This window comes from Mustela putorius, unplaced genomic scaffold, assembly GCF_011764305.1.
Source record: "Mustela putorius furo isolate JIRA1106 unplaced genomic scaffold, ASM1176430v1.1 tig00003972_pilon_pilon_pilon, whole genome shotgun sequence".
NCBI lineage: Eukaryota > Metazoa > Chordata > Mammalia > Carnivora > Mustelidae > Mustela > Mustela putorius.
This window is the reverse complement of record NW_025422115.1, coordinates 8,354,541-8,371,554: the sequence shown is the minus strand read 5'-3', so window position 1 is coordinate 8,371,554 and position 17,014 is coordinate 8,354,541. Positions and strand designations below refer to the sequence as shown.

General features: G+C 43.4%; 1 protein-coding gene across 3 annotated transcripts in view; it reads left to right on the top strand.

The window, feature by feature from the left end:
- Window positions 1-17,014, top strand: part of APBA2 (amyloid beta precursor protein binding family A member 2) — a 249,547-nt gene that overhangs the window by 87,499 nt on the left and 145,034 nt on the right. The window lies entirely within an intron of this gene.

Sequence of the window (17,014 nt, the reverse complement as noted above, 5' to 3'; positions counted from 1 at the left end):
CACTGCCATCTCCCCACGCCCTGCCTCTAGGTTTTGCTTATTGACTGTGCTCTTGATAGGATGCCACTGATTATCTGAGCCCTTGGAGCACATCTGTTCTTTTCTGTGGTTCTGCCAAGGCACTAGTTCAGTTCCAAACAGCACCAGAAGGTAGATTTGGAAGGGAAGAGTGGCCTCTGTCAGTTGTTGGTGGGAGAACACCTTGTGGGGAGCAAGATCCTGCAACTTTCCCCTATTTGTGTTACAGAAGAATATGATTTGGGCCAAAAAAAAAAAAAAAAAAGGCAACAGGGGGAGAAGAGTAAGCAACATTTATGTCTATGTGGAGTGTACTGTTCAGATGCCAAGTGGCCAGGTTAGACACGATAGCAAAGGAGAGGCTGTGCTGGGATGCTGGGGGGCACAGACCCTGGGAAACTTGTCTACCCTTGTTCTAGCCAGTTCCATGAATTCCTAGAGGTAACTGTGGTGAGTGGTGGTGTGGACCCCCTTGTCACCAGGCACTGCCTTGTGGCTCTGGGCAGTGCTGAATGTCTTCAGTTGTGTGGGTGAATGACCTGCCTTACTCACTTTCCTGGTAGTGGCCATCCTAAGGACTGTTACTTTGTGACTGGCCCCTTTTATTAAGCCTTTGTCTCCAACAGACTTTCTTTTACATATGAGATGGAAATAGACAAGGAGAACTACAGAATGGCACCATATTAGTTGGTCATGGCCGCTATCACAAAGTACCATAGACCAGGGTGCTTACGCAACAGAAATGTATTGTTGTATGGTTCTGGAGGCTGGATGTCTAAGAACTTCACACAGGAAAGAAGCATAGGATACGGGGGAGGTCTGCATGGCATGGAGTTTTGTCAACGTGGGTGCTGTGGCGTGAACTCTTGGCAGGTCCTCACTAACTTGGGGGGTAATTATTGTTTGTTCTGAGTCATGAATTGACTGGGTCTGAAGCATACATGGAGAGGAGCTGTCACTGGGACCAGGGAGTGTCTGCTGGTCGAGGAGGTGGGCAGCTATCACCTGTGTGAGTCTGAGCCCAGCTGTTGGTGACTCCATGTTGGCTGTGGAACACAGGTAGCCTAGTAGTGTGAGTGACAAGGATGCGTGTGTGTTTGTGTGCACACGGGCACATGTATTCACACACACATGTAGCAGTGACAGGCAAAAGAAGTAAGACAGGTCATTTAAGTCTGGATTCTGTTTTCGTAGGGAATGGGAAAACTTGGAAGGTTTGTGTGCTTGGGCCTCATATGGTAAGACTGATTTTAGGTCTGGAGAGCTATGGTATTCATATTGAATCTACATATGTTCTGATTAGTTCCAATGAGACCAGATGACTGGATGGACAGCCCCATGGTGTTCCCTTAGATAGTTCTGATTATACCAAGTCAGTCGTAACTGGCAAGCTGGACCAGACAGAATTGAAGCAGGTTTTTAGGCAGTAAAGCAGTTTTGACTTCATTTAAAAAATAAAAATGAAATAACTGAATATTCTTTGGGGACCCTGAGTGTAGAGACAGAAGGGAACACAGAGTAGGGTTTGAAACCTTTACATCACAGATCAAGCTACGTTCTGGCAAGCAAGGTACCAGTCATTAGTCTCCTGAGCCCTGGACTGTCCAGAGAGGGATTTGAGGGGGGAGTCTAGAGAAGGAAGCTAGCCCCTAGTTAACACAACATCCAAAGGGTAGATTTCCCATGTGACTGAAATGAAAAGACTAAAAATGGAAAGGAATGAACGGAGCCAAAGCTTACGATATTCCAGGTGGGGATGGTGACGAACGCCGGTCTGAATCATTTTGTAGTTCCTGGAATGTTCCCACGTAGGTGTCTAAGCCAGAACTGGAGAGAGTGCAGCACTTCCTCCCAAGGCTTGTCTGAGGTGTTGTGTCTGCCAAGGAAACACCAGCATCTCTCAAGTGAGGCAAGAGTTGAGGAACCTCCTAACAGCCTGCCCAGCTTTGAAAATCCACGTGTCTCAGAAACGCATTAGAGCTTTTCCCTGCTTGTTCAAGTTGAAATGTGAGTTTTGAGATGGGGTGACTTTGCATCTTGTCTCTTCTCACATTTTCCTGTATGTGGCAGAATAATATAAAACGCTTCCCATTATTCTGCAAAAATCAAAATCATTCAAGGCATACTACACAGTCTGATATGAAACAACCACAAACACACATGCTGGTGGTCTTGAAAGTAAACTACAGAGACTCATGCGTTTTCTGATGGCTGTTATTATTAACACTACTACTGTTTTTAAAGGAACATTTTGAAGCGCACTTCATTTTTTCTGTGTAGCAAAGTCCAAGCCTACAACTTGTCATATTTAAAGTAACCTGTAAAATCCATCCTAATGTCTTGTAATTCACAGTCATCAGGAAGCCTGCATTCAGAAAACTTCATACAGGATGAGAGAGAGAGAGAGAGAGATCACCCTACCCTCAGTGGGGAGATGCCAGGAGTAGGTCTAAGATCTAGTAAATCAAGTATTGGCTATTGAGGGAGTGAAAAAGAGGGGCTCAGAAAGTGTATGAGGTCAGAGGTTCTTCGGGGAGAGGGATACAACTTGAGAAGCATAGTGCCTCCTGGAGATTTAAAAGGAGGAGGGAACCAGATGGAGGTAAGGAATTTAGTGAAACAAAGCATCAAAGGATGAGAATGAGAAAGACCAAATTGGGGGTGGTGGGAGGGGGTAAAGTTTGAGGCGGGGGGTGGGGCAGGGCAAGGTGGGGAGGGAGAGAGGAGGAGGGGAAGGAGGAGAAAAAGGAGGAAGAGAAAGAGGAAGAGAGGGGAGGGGAGGGAAGAGGAAAGGAAAAGAGGGAGCGAAAGAAAACGTCTGTTATTTATTAAAGAAGCTATACTTAAGAGTCGTCAGAAAGGAAGATCAAACTAAACCAGGTTCCCAAGCAAGCCACAAAAATCCCACTTACTTACTGCACCCAACCGCCTCCCCTGCCGAGTCCCTCTCCTGAGATTGCTGGTCCAGGCAAACTGGAGAGACTAATGAAAATAAATATAAATTTAAATAAACCTAGAATCCATACAATGTTACTGTTAAGAAAAAAAGATGAGTCACAAAATATTTAGGCGTATGAAGAGTCAAGAAACAAAGAAACAGAAATGCATTATAATTAACAAGCAATTGCAAATGTAAAAAAAAAAAAACACCATGAGTCAAGAAATTAAAAAAAAAATAGACTGGAAATGGACAAACACTAGGGGGTATGAAGTGGAAGTTTATTAAACTAAGGAAAATAAGCTTTCTTTTTCTTTCTTTCTTTCTTTTTTACTAAGGAAAGGAATGGAAGAAAAAATAAAATTATCTCTGAAATTAGTGGTATATTATGAGGTGTCCAAGGGGACAGTAGATGCCAGTGAAAGTACAGTAAGTATAGAAATATATAGAATCAAGAAAATGAAAAGAGATGGAAAGAAATAGAAGAGAGATGGAAAGTCCCCAAACATACAGACAGTTGGAAAAAGATCCAACATACCTATAGTTAGAGACCCTGAGGAAGAAAAGAGAAGCAATGGTATAGAACTAAAATTAAATCTGTAATTCAAGAATAAATTCCTGAAACAATATCTGAATCTGCCCAGAAACACAGCTGGCCCTTGAACCACATGGGTGTGAACTGCATGGGTCCACTTCTTAGTGGATTTTTTTTTTTTTTTTGAGAAGGATAGTACAATACTATAAATATTAAAATTTAAATCTTAAAATTTACTTAACATTTTCTTTTCTCTAGCTTTCTTTGTTGTAAGAACACAGTAGATAATACAGAGAACATACAGAGTATGTGTTAATCTAAACTGCTTGTTAATTATAAGGCTTCCCATCAGTGGTAGGCTGTTAGTCATTTAGTTTTTGGGAACTCAGAAGTTACATGTGGATTTTTAGCTATGTTGGGATTAGCACCCCTAATGTCCTCATTGTTCAGCGACCACCTGTGGTCTACAATCATTTGGGAATGGTCTACTCAAAATTATGCTTTAAAGCTATTAGACTTTAAAGATAAATGTACCATAAATATAAGTAAAGATAAATGTACCATCAGCTGCACCTCTGGACAAAACGACCAAGTTACTTACAAAGGAAAGAAAACCAGGTAGACGTCTGACTTTGTGATAATGACAACAGTGGCACAATATTTTCAAGAAACTCAAGGAAGAAAAGGGAGCTAAAGGTTTTGTATCCAGCCAACTCTTCTTGAAGTATCAAGGTTTTAAAAAAACAGTTAAAAGACGCAAGAAATAGAAGAATATTGTACCCACCAGCCCTATTTAAAGAATCCACCAGAATTTGTGGTGTGCTGGGGACAGCAGAAGTGGTCTTCGCTGGATGTAGGCAATGAGTTGCTTCATCTGCAGATAATTTAAAAACACTGATAAAACTGACTAAAAGTTGGTCTGCATTTTATTATCACTGCGTTCCAGCACTGTTAAAGAATGTTAGTGTGAAATGTCCCTCCTGAAGAAAAAAAATATCTTTTTGGTATAATTTCTAAGCAATTTTTCCCGTTATTGGCATTTTAATAACGTGCACAGGGTTCACATGAGCACATCTGTATTACTTATGGTTTAATAAACATTGTTTTCTACATGGCACTGAATTTAGAGAACTCCCCCTTAGTCACCCTCTGACATACGTAGACTCAGGTACGCATGGATATTTTGAGAGTCAAGTTATAACCATTCAGAATCACTCAAGTTCCTTTCATGGACAGGCTTCTTCCATGGAACTGCACATTCTTGCATTTGAACAGTAGATGTAGAAATAAACAATGCTAGTCCAGTAATTGTGAAGACAAAGAAACAGAATTTGCGTTTCTCCAATTCTGTCATTTTTTGTGACCATGTGGCATCTTTGTGTTTATTTTTTTTAAAGATTTTATTTATTTATTTGACTGACAGAGATCACAAGTAGGCAGAGAGGCAGGCAGAGAGAGGGCAGGGAAGCAGGCTCCCCACTGAGCAGAGAGCCTGATGTGGAGCTCCATCCCAGGACCCTGAGATTATGACCTGAGCTGAAGGCAGAGGCTTAATCCACTGAGCCACCCAGGTGCCCCTTTATTTGTATTTAAAGTTGAAACAGTAAAACAGAGCATAGACTATGAAGTGTGATACTTCTGTTTATTAGCAAAATAGTCGATACAGGAAATACTGTACTGAATTTGAATCATATCTTTAAAATGGAAATTAAAAAAAATTGTTTAAGTTACAGATCAAACCAAGCAAATAATGACAATTACTAGTTATTATTGTGATAACTCCTGCAAATATAGTTGTCGTATAGAGGATGGAGGTGTTAAAAACAACCCCACTCTGTCAAATATATGTATGCTGTGCAATAGAGGACAGATTTTACTCAGTGAAAAGATAGTTGGGGCAGCCTTGGCAAAAGGATAGTGAGTATTAATATGGTTTTTAATTGCATGTGTAAGAACTAAAGCAAGGGTAAGGGTAGATGTGGAAGAGTAGATAGAAATGTATGAAAATTGACGAAATGGAAATAAGGTGAACTAAGGAGAAAGGCAAGTTAGAATAAGCTCATGGATTGCCCTACCAGTAGCAAAGTCAAAATATCTACTTTCCTAAATACCCAAATGGGAAAAAAGAACCTAAGGGAATGAAGAAAATAGACTACAAAGTGAAATACACATGGTAACTACAACACAAAAGAACATGACAGAGCTGAAATCAAACACACTGAGAAATTGAAGTGGATTTATTTTTTAAAATCTATTTAAAGAATATTTATGTATTTATTTGTTTTTGCTTCTGCTTATGAGTTTTTTAATGTTTACATCTTTTTTTCCAAGTTTTAATTAAGATTCCAGTTAGTTAATATAGAGTGTGATATTAGTTTGAGGTATACATATAGTGATTCAACAAGTCCACACATCACCCAGTGCTCATCACAAAAGTGCTGTCCTTAATCCCCATCACCTGTTTAACCCATCCCCCACCTACCTATCCACTGGTAACCACCAGTTCTCTGTAGTTAAGAGTCTGTTTCTTGGTTTACCTCTCTTTCTCTCTCTTTTCCCCTTTGCTCATATGTTTTATTTCTTCAGTTCCACATGAGTGAAATCAGATGGTATTTGTCTTTCTCTGACTGATTTAATTTCATTTAGCATAATACTCTCTAGCTCTATCCATGTTGTTGGAAATAGCAAGACTTCATTCTTTTGGATGGCTGAGTAATATCCCATTGTGTGTGTGTGTGTGTGTGTGTGTGTGTGTATCCTCATCTTTATGCATTCTTCAGTTGATGGACATTTGGGCTCTTTCCAGAATTTGGCTACCATTGATAATGCTGCTGTAAACATCATGGTGCATGTATCCCTTCAAATTAGTATTTTTATATCTTTTGGGTGAATACCTGGTAGTTTAATTGCTGGTAGGTCTATTTTTTCTTTTTTTTGAAAGATTTTATTTACTTATTTGACAGAGAGTTAGGGAGAGAGCACAAGTAGGCAGAGCAGCAGGCAGAGAGAGAAACAGGCTTTCCACTGAGCAGGGAGCCCAGTGTGCGGGGCTTGATCCCAACCAGAGCCAAAGGCAGACGCTTAATCAGCTGAGCCACCCCCGCCCGCCCCCTCCCGGGTAGGTCTATTTTTAACTTTTTGAGGAACTCCCATACTGTTTTCCAGGGTGCTGCACCAGTTTGCATGGCCACCAAGAGTGTAGGAGGGTTCCCCTTTCTCCACATTCTAACCAACACCTGTTGTTTCTTGTGTTTTTGAATTAGCCATTTTGACTTGTAGGAGGTGATATCTCATGGTAGTTTTGATTGGCATTTCCCTGATGGTATGTGGTGATGAGCATCTTTTCATGTGTCTGTTGGGCATCTGGAAGTCTTCTTTGGAGAAATATCTTTTTCATGTCTTCTGCCCACTTTTTAAACTGGATTTTTTTTTTTTTTTGGTGTGTTTTGAATTTTGTAAGTTCTTTATATATTTTGAATACCAACCCTTTATCAGAGATGCAGTTTGCTAATATCTTTTCCCATTCAGTAGGGTGCCTTTTAGTTTTGTTGATTGTTTCCTTCGCTGGGTAGGTGGATTTAATCCAGCAAGTAGAAGACTTTCAGACTGGTTCATGCAGTGATGTTTAAGGAAGTCATACCTGAAACAAAGTAACTATAAAGGCTGGAAAGAATGGGAGGGTGTACAGAAATGAAGCCAGCAGAAAGAAAAAGAAATTAGGGGTTTTAATCCTGATTTCAACTGTGAAAATAAATAAAGGAAACCTGAAACAAATAACACATTATATGTTAAAACAAAACAAAACAAAGCCAGGAAGCACCAAAGGCGGAGCTCTTACATAGTACTGCCCAAATCCCTGCTGGAGAAGACTTACTCTCTGTACCCCAGCAAGAGGAAGGAAGAAGTTCTCCTTGCCCAGCAATAGCTGAGCCAACGAGAAACTGCCAATCCTAGCCAATAAGAAGCTGTTGCCACTCTCCACTCTGTGAAACGGCCCCTCCCAACTTCCTCCTTTCCCCTTAAATGCAAGCCCTTCTCTGTTCTCTGGATTTGCCTATGGTTTGACCTAGTTTGCTTGTCCTGCATCGTAATTCCTTTGCTATTCCTGAATAAACTCATTTTGCTGGTAAAATGGCTGGCTCTTTTTGAGATTTTGTTTTTAAGGTCAACATTACCAAGGGAGAATTCATGCCAAAGACATGAAATGAAACAGAGGGATACAATGTAATAAAAGGCTGCAATTCACAGAGCAAATATAATTGTGGCTATGAGTGCCACACTGAACATCGAAGAACCTCCTTGAAGGACCTGTGAAGCAGGAGATATGGACAGAAGCATACTCATTCTGGAGACCATGACAGCCACTTGCTATCCAAGATGTGTGAAGGAGACAAAAGACTATGCCCCCACCATACTGGAGTGAGTTTGTACTCCGATAATAGAGGATACAACTTTGTTTCCAGAACACATGGAACATTTGTGACAGTTGACATCTGTTAGGTTACAAAAAAAACACTTCAGTACGTTCTTGTAACATAAAAATGATCCATACAAGGTTCTGTCACCACAGTGCAATAAAACTAAAAGTTAATCATAAGATAAAAAATGAAAAGGCCTTTCAGCTTGGAAAATCACACGATTAAACTCTATAAATCCTTCAGTCTATGAGGTGCACATAAAGTTGTGCCTTAAAATAAAAAAATAAATGAATGAAGGAACATCAAACTCAGTGTTAAAGCAACCAAATAACTGAGTGAGAGCAAAATGGAAAATAAGCATAAAGTTGGAAACTAATAAATTAGAACAGAGAAAAATATAAAAGTAATAAACAATAAAATGCTAATTTTTAGGTAAGAAATCAAATGAACAAGCCAGTATCTAACCTAATTATGGGGGGAACAAATATATAAAATAAGAAATGACAATAGGGAAATAATCAATAAAATAGAACATGTTAAAAAAACATTAAAATTTACTCTTTATAATACTGTGCAAATAAATGTGAAGTCCTGGAAAAAAGAGTACTTCTCTAGGAAAATGGATTTACCCAAATGGGCCCCAGTAGACACATAACATTTAAACAAACCAATTTTCCTTGGGAAAAAAAAATAGAGAAAAACCTTCAAACCTATATAGCTTCACATGAGAAGTCCATCAAATCTTCAGATAATGGATTATCTCAGTTCTACTTAAATCATTCTAGAGCATAGAAAGAAATGGAAATCTCAAGATTATTTGGTAAAAGAAGTCAACACATCAGTCTTACTTAGGAATATTGATGTAAAATTCCTAAATAAAATGTTAGCTGAGGGAACCTTTAAAAAAAATAGTTTGGGGGTGCCTGGGTGGCTCAGTGGGTTAAGCCGCTGCCTTCAGCTCAGGTCATGATCTCAGGGTCTGGGATTGAGTCCCGCATCAGGCTCTCTGCTCAGCAGGGAGCCTGCTTCCTCCTCTCTCTCTCTGCCTGCCTCTCTGCCTACTTGTGATCTCTCTGTGTCAAATAAATAAATAAAATCTTTAAAAAAAAATAGTTTGGGGATGACTGGATTGCGGAATGGGGAAAATTGCGTCTTTTCTCTTGAGTGGGAAAAAACCCAACCTCCTCTTCCCCCTGCCATGTGTTTCCTTTGTAGTCACACTTCTGACACCAGGTGTGTGGGGTTGTTCCACACCAAGCAACTCTCTGTAACAACAGCTGTGTGTCCTATATTTTAACTCTTCCTAGAGGTCGCGTCAGATCCCACAGGTTAAGAACTCAGTCCCATGAGACTGTTCCCATTCTCCTTCAGATGCCAGATATAAGTCCAGGTAATTGACTGGCTATAAATCTGAGGTTCCCCTGACCTCCTCCTTGAATTAATTCATTAATCAATTAATTTGCTAGAGTGGCTCAGGGAACTGAGGGAAACACTCACTTATGTTTACCAGTTTATCACAGGGTATGATAAAGGATACAGAGGTACATAGGACAAGGTCTGGCAGGGTCCTGAGTGCAGGACCTTCTGTCCTGGTGGAGTTGGGGAGTGTCACCCTACTGGTGTAGTTGTGTTTACTAATGTGGAGGCTCTCTGTACCCCATACTTTTGCCTCATGTGGGCATGATGAATCACTAATTCCATTTCTAGCCCCTCTCCCTTCTCAAGAGAATATGAATCACACCTTATACTTTTATACTTTTTGGTGACCAGCCCCCCCGCCCCATCCAAGAACCATCCAGGAGCCCACCAAGATTTCTCTCATTAGAACAAAGATACTCCAGTCACCCAGGAGATTACAAGGGTTTCAGGAACCCTGTATTAGGAACTGAGGTCAAAGATCAAATGATAACAAAAGATGCTCCTAGCACTCCTATCACTTAGGAAATGAGAAAAGAGTCCCTCTGCCAGGAACTGGGGCAGAGACCAATATATATTTTCATTATCTAACAATAGCTATTTGGATAAAGATAAAACTTAATTGATATCTTTTATCATCTACCAGCATATATTTCAGATGGTTCTAGATGGATAGATAGCTGCCACAAGTACTGGAAGAAAATACAGATGAGAGAAATTATGACTCAAAATCCAAAATAACATAAAAAAGATTGATAAATTCAGTTGCATTAGGGATAAAAGTCTTTCCAGTGGGGGAGGAGGATATCATAGCAAAGTAAAAAAAAAAAAAAAAAAAATCAAATAATAAGCCACGAAAAAACAATTGCAAGTTAGGTCATGAAGAAAGCTTATTTTCCTAAAATATAAGGAATTAATAAAAATTAAAAGGAATAGGCCAAAGCCCAAATAGGAAATAGGTAAAAATATGTGAACAGATGGTTTACAGAGAAATAAATACAAATGGTCTTTTAAATGTATAAAAAGATGTTCAGCTTCTCTTGTAAGAAAAATGTAAATTAAAATTATCCTGAGATAATTTTATCCTGAGATACCATGGCTTAGATTGGCAAAAGTCCAAGTTTGCACTCTTTGTTGGTCAGGTTGTGGAGAAGTACAAAGTGCTCCAGTTCCTGAAGAGATGGACATCCTGGACCCCAGTGGATCTGCCTTGACCCTGACTCAGCCATCCCCCCTTCATTTGGAAGACAACACCCCAAATAAAAATATATACTCATAGCTTATGAAGACCTAATTTTAATAGGTCTTCTTTTATGTCCTTCAATAAATCAAGAGGTATTTTCCTTAAAGGTCTTGTATTTTTACATTAGATTTCTTGCTGGGTTTCTATTTGTGGTTACTGTCCATGTGGCATCTCTTTCGAAAGGACCTTTTGTGATAGTTGTTGAGCGGGTATGTTGATCTGCTTTTCAGCAACCTTGCTGAGTGGTTTGTAGACTCTTGGATTTTCTCCATGGATGTCATGGCCCCCACATATAATTCCAGGTGGATCTCATCCAATTCAATCCTCATTCTTTGATTTTTTTTTTTCTTATTTCTTTGGTTAGGAGTGGTGGGACATTGTTAAGAAGATGCAGTGAGGCTGTGAGTTCTTGTCTTTTCCTTATTCCTGTGGGGGCCATAGCTAATGATCCACCATCAAACTGGCTGTTTGCTGTGGGCTAGGTGCACACTCTGTTCAAGAACACCCCTCATTTGGCTCCTCATTTCCTAAGAGGTTTTTTTTTTTTTTCATCTTTAATTATGAATGCATGTTGAATTTTATGAAATGGTTTTTCTGTATGACTGAGACGATCTTTTCATGGCATGACTTATGTGATTGCATTAACAGCTTTTCTAACATTGCACCAACTTGGCATTCCTGGGATAAACCTGCATTTTATCATGATGTGTTTGTTTCCTTAGAAATTGCCAGGTACACTCAGCTAAGGTTTCATTTCAGAGTTTTGCATCTATGTTTATAAGTCAGTTTGGCCAAAATTTACCATTCTTATTCTGTCTTCCTTTGCCTTTAGTACAGAGGTTATTTTGGACCCATAACGTTCCATTTTCTGAAAAGTGGTTCATATAAGACGGTGATCTGTTCCTTGATGGTCCTGTTAAAGCTCACCTGTAAGACCTTGTAGCCCTGGTGTGTTACTAGTGGCTGGGTTTTTGACTTTAATAAAGTCTATGCAGAATGCAGAAGTAAACCTTGCCTCACTGGTCAGGTTCCTCTAACACTACTGTTTTTCTTCTTTGTTAGTGTGTGACCCCATCCAGGATCCTCCCTAACTGAATGCTCAGTTTGGATGCTCAAAGTGGGAGCTTCCTCATTGCATCCACTGGGATTCAGCCTCCTGCTAACCTGTGAAGGCGGTGAATGAGGAGACCCTGCTTCATTAGGGCACACTCAGCTGCCGGCGTGCTGTGGGCTGCCTCAGGTTCTCTGGGTGGCTTCTGTCCAGCACATCGGCCCCCTGAAGTATTCTGGAATTGGGGAAAGTGAGGCATCTTCCAGACAGGCTCCTGTATCAGCTTCCTTTCTGCTCTCGTCTGTGTCAGGCACATACTCTTTCTAGAAGATGCCTTGATGCTTAGCACAGAAATGCTAAGCAGCACACAGAAAGAATGTTACTCGCTGGCTGCCTCATGACTACCAAATAATCAGAAACTGGGACCTTTGGGCCACATACCTGTCTGTCCCATCCTCAGTGAAGAGGAAGTCAGGTCTCAGGCAGACCTCCGTTCAAATCCCAGCTCTGACACACAGGGGCTCGATAACTGCTCTGAGCCACATTATCCAAAGCTGACACACGAGGAAAACAAAACAAAACAGGTCTCTTTCACCAGAGTGTAGTGAGGCCAAGCTGTGGAGGCCTTTGGCAAGGGTTGGTGTGCTTGGTGGGCTAGCATCTTTCTCCCTCCCTTTGCCCCCTTTCCCTCTCACTCAAAGGGGAGAGCCCTGTCCCTCTTGAGTGTTTGCCAAGGGAAGGCACAGGTGTGCTACCCACTTGTTCATGCCACTAACCCAGCTTGTGCTTGCCGTGCTGCAGTGTGGGACTTGTAAGCAGTCTTCCTCACTGTCGCAGAGAACAAGAAGACAGCTGTGGCCACCTTTGTTCAGGCTGGCCCTGGGTTCTGAGCTCTGGAGTCTTCCGGAAACACGGCTGAGTGTCTGAACTGTGGGAAAGGGGAGGCCACCTGAAGTTAATAGGGCCAGGGATAGTGATGGGGCTTTCTGTGCCCCCTTGATGAGTAGCACTCACTTCCTAGAGGATTTTAGTGAGGGGCCCCTCCAGTCCGGTTCTTGGGCCATGAAGCCCACTCTGAGCCCACCCAAGGGAGCCACAATTGCTAATGTTCTCTAAGAGAGAGTCTGCCTTTATTTTTTTTAAAAGATTTTATTTATTTATTTGACAGAGAGAGATCACAGTAGACAGAGAGGCAGGCAGAGAGAGAGAGAGGGAAGCAGGCTCCCCGCTGAGCAGAGAGCCCGATGCGGGACTCAATCCCAGGACCCTGAGATCATGACCTGAGCTGAAGGCAGCGGCTTAACCCACTGAGCCACCCAGGCGCCCGAGAGTCTGCCTTTAAATCATAAAGCTGTATTGGCGTCTTGTGAGATGTAATAGCATCAGCTGTGAGGATCTCCATGGTCTCCGTGGCAGGTTCGTGTTCCTTTATGAGGGTCGGCATGGAATGGAGCACCCTGTGATTTCCATCTCTACAACCTGAAATGCAGCAGGTGGTGGAGAGTTTTCTTCTCCCAGCAGGAGTTGGATGGAAAACACCTTGAGCCTTAGGCCTGAACTGCTTAATGGTCCACAGCATTTGATGAGAGCAAAGGGCTCTTCACCTGCCACATCCGGGGATTTTAAGATCCTAAAATCCTACAGGTCTGACCCCACTGACCTACAGGTCCACCCACTGTGGCTTCACTATACCTGGTGTGGCAGCAATAGCTGCAGCCTACTCAGCTTTCTAGAAGTTCGAGAGGAGAGCTCTGAGCACCTGCCAGGGTGCACTGCACTCATCTCCTGCCTGGCCCCATCCCATTTCCAGACCAGGCTTCTGGATTCCCTCATACCTGCCTCTCCTCTCCTGATTGCTTCTTGGCTCTTTCTTGGTGGGTCCTGCCTGGGCACCAGTTTTCTTTCTGCTGGTCCTCTTCTGTCACTGGCCATTCTGCTCTGCCCCCACTCCTTATCCTTCAGCAGCAAGTGGCCCTCCCAAACCCTGGTCCATTCCTCTCAGCGTTGAGAACAAACAGTGTCTCATTGAATTTCCTTTGGGCCTTTGTTCCATCTGTTTGGAGTCTATCAGCCCCTGCCTGGCTGAGCATGTGATCTTCCCAACATCATTTGATTTGCCCATCCGGTTCTTTACTGCCCGCCTAGGGGTTACAGAGCCCTGCAGCTTTGCAGGACCACCAGACCTTCTCAGGGAAGCAGGGTGAGGAAGGGGACACTCTTCTCCTGTGGGGGAGCCTCCTGACACCCCCTGTCGTCCCCATGGACAGATGACTGCATCAAACGTCGGCCCCCCCTTGGCAGTCTTGGGCATAATCCTGGCTTACCATGTGCGCACTTCCTTGGATGTCCTCTTAGAACGGGTCTTGTGTTGTTGGTTCTGTGAATTTTTCCATTGGCAGGGCTCACCCTCACTCCTCGGGGTGATGTTTGCTTTTCGTTTTGGGGGCGGGGGACCCCTTCTGCTCTTCAGCAGCCAGCAGCACCACCTTCTACACAGCCAAGAAAGCAAGTGGCCTGCTTGTCTCGGAAATAGGATGAGCATGTCATGAAGGCCACACCAGGGAAAAGCTGGGACACGGAAGGGGGAGTCATACTCTGTCCTCGTGCTACTCACTGACATAGTGCAGAGCCATGGGGGCAGTGTGTGACTATACTCGGTGACCCAGGAGGGCGGCACAGGCTTCCAGGCAGGAGAGGGGTAAGGCTAGAGTGTGGGGGTGGGCAGGAATGGGGCCAGAGTTGGGCCAGACCCCACCAGCCAGTTTGGACACGTGGAAGGGCTAGTGTGGTAGAGGGACCAACTGGGTGTGGGGGGAGATCTGAGGGCAGAGAGCAGGCAGGGCCTTCTGACGGAGGCTGACTCCCGAGACTTCAGGGCACAGCTAGCTCCCCAAGGTTGCTTGTGACTCTTGTGGGTTTCCAGAACCTTCAGCCTTGCTACTGAACCTTCCTCTTCCCTGGAGGCTGCACATGTCCCAGGTGTGGGTTCCTCTCCATGCGGATGGCTGCTCTGTGGAGGCTGGTGGTGACCACGGGCAGCTGGAAGCTTCTGCTTCCCTGATGTCATCCAGGTCCTGGGCAGAGCTCAGACTTGCCTTTGGTCATCAGGCTTGGCTGAGCAGATGGCATTCTCTGTGGCACAGTTTTCTGGGGAGGGAGTCTCAGTGCAACATGAAATGAACCCAGGTCTCTGACCTTGTACATTTGGCCCCAGGCTCTGACTCTGAGAAAGTCACCTACCTCTGGACCCTTGGGTCTAAAACACACAGACAGTGAGGCTGAGACATGATATTGCTAATCCGTCCTTGGGCCTTTGTATCAGAAAGAGAGAACCGGAAAGAGAAAGACAGAGAAGGAAGGACGGAGGGAAGGAAGACCAATACAAACGTAGCCAACTGATCACTAGAGCCGTGCCTATTTATGAGGCTAATTAAGAGAACATTTCTGTCTGAAAGCTGCCTTGACGTTTTCTGTGAGCAGGAAAGTGTGGGTCAGGGTCAGAGTTATCTTTGAGAGAGGGAGGTGGTGCAGAAATGTTGGATGTACATCGTGCTGTTTCTCTTGTATGTTTGATAGAATCCCCACTGACCAATTAGGTTTGTCCTGTGGCTTTTGGAGAAGTACCAAAGATGTGGTCGAGTTAAATATACTTTCTGCCAGATTTTGATTGTGTAAGGCTTGGATATCTGACCTGTCTTCACACTTGTAAAGAATTAAGGGTTTTGGGGGGCACCTGGGTGGCTCAGTAGGTTAAGGCCTCTGCCTTCAGCTCGGGTCATGATCTCAGGGTCCTGGGATTGAGCCCCACATCGGGCTCTCTGCTCAGCGGGGATTCTGCTTCCTCCTGTCTCTCTGTCTGCCTCTCTGCATACTTGTGATCTCTCTCTGTCAAATGAATAAATAAAATCTTAAAAAAAAAGAATTAAGGGTTTTGGGTAAATCACTATGAACACAGCCTAGGATTTTTGACATAAGGCAGGACTTAATGCAACATAACTGAGCTTGCATTCCGTTGCTCTCTAGGCTGGCAAAGTCATGTTACCTCTCTGGGCCTCAGTTTCCTCATCCATGAAGACACTGGATCTAACAGAAAACTCATTTCACCATAATATAAACTTTCTCATATTGTTGGAACACATGGTTTCAGACAAGGCTTGATCTAGCAGCTTGACCTTATCATGGGTCCAGTTTCTTTCTCTCAGCCCTCTCTTCTATTCTATCAGCTTCCTCTCAAGGCTGGGTCAGTAAGAATATTCTGGTTGTATATATTTCTGCTTTGGCAGTAGAGGATTTATATTTGGTTCTCCCAGGAGTCCTGTCTTAAAGAACAGTCTTGGAAAAATAAATTCTTAAGGTTGAACCTAAACAAAACAGCAAATTACTATGATACAGTGAGGCTAGCAAGAGGCCCTTGACAACCACCACCATCTGAAGGGCACATTGACGACGTATTGAGAGCAAGCTTCCTTACGAGGCTGTCTGAGAACATTGGATGTCTGCCTGTAGGGCCAGCATCCAGCCCACTCCATAGAAGCAGAATTAGAGACCACCGGCCTTGGTGATGAGTCCAGGTTGTAGTAATCTTTAGGTAAAAATGAAATGGTAATGGAATGTATCATTGAACCAAAGGAGGCCTTGCAGGTGGGTTAAGGTCCTGGCACCTCAAAAGTCGTGGGTTTATCAGAGTTGGGGGGAGATTGTTGAAGCAGGAAGTCATTGCATGTGCACCACCCATGTCTCCACTCTGAAAGCTGGCTGGGGATTCACAGGTGTGGACCCCAGAGTGACCACACCGTTTCCCTCTTCCAGTGGGCTTGGGTTACCTGCCAGATGTCTGAGTTCTGGGGGTGGAAACATTTCTGCAGACTTTTCCAGCCAGCCACCATCTCCCTGTATGTTTCCCCAGCCTGTGCATGGGGAGGGATACACAGGGCAATCCTTGCTTGAGGAGAGCCCTGTTCTGAAAGTGAAATTCACCTCCTTGCCTTTCTTTTCTAGATGAGAGGCTGCATATTTGTTGGTGGTATGTGTGTGGTGAGGAGCTGGTTTCAGTGTTGACGCAGATGACCCTGCCCAGGATCTTTGTCTCATACTCAGTTTGGGGGCACATACAATTTCGGTTCCTTTCAGCTTTTGCTAATATATTATTTTCGAGAGTCTCTTCTAGAAAACTTAACCCAAACTCACCTTTGAATTTTGTCATAGAGGTTGATGTGTCATAGATGCTGAAGCCCCCTGGGTACGTGGTACAGTGAACAGGTGATCTCCAGGAGGAGTGTCACCCCAGTGCCATCCCATTCCACCAGCAGCGAGTGAGGAAGCGAGCCAGGATGGGTTGGAGGGCCCTGGCCTGGGGGGGTGGCTCCAGGGCGGCTGAGCTTCTTTACCCACCAGG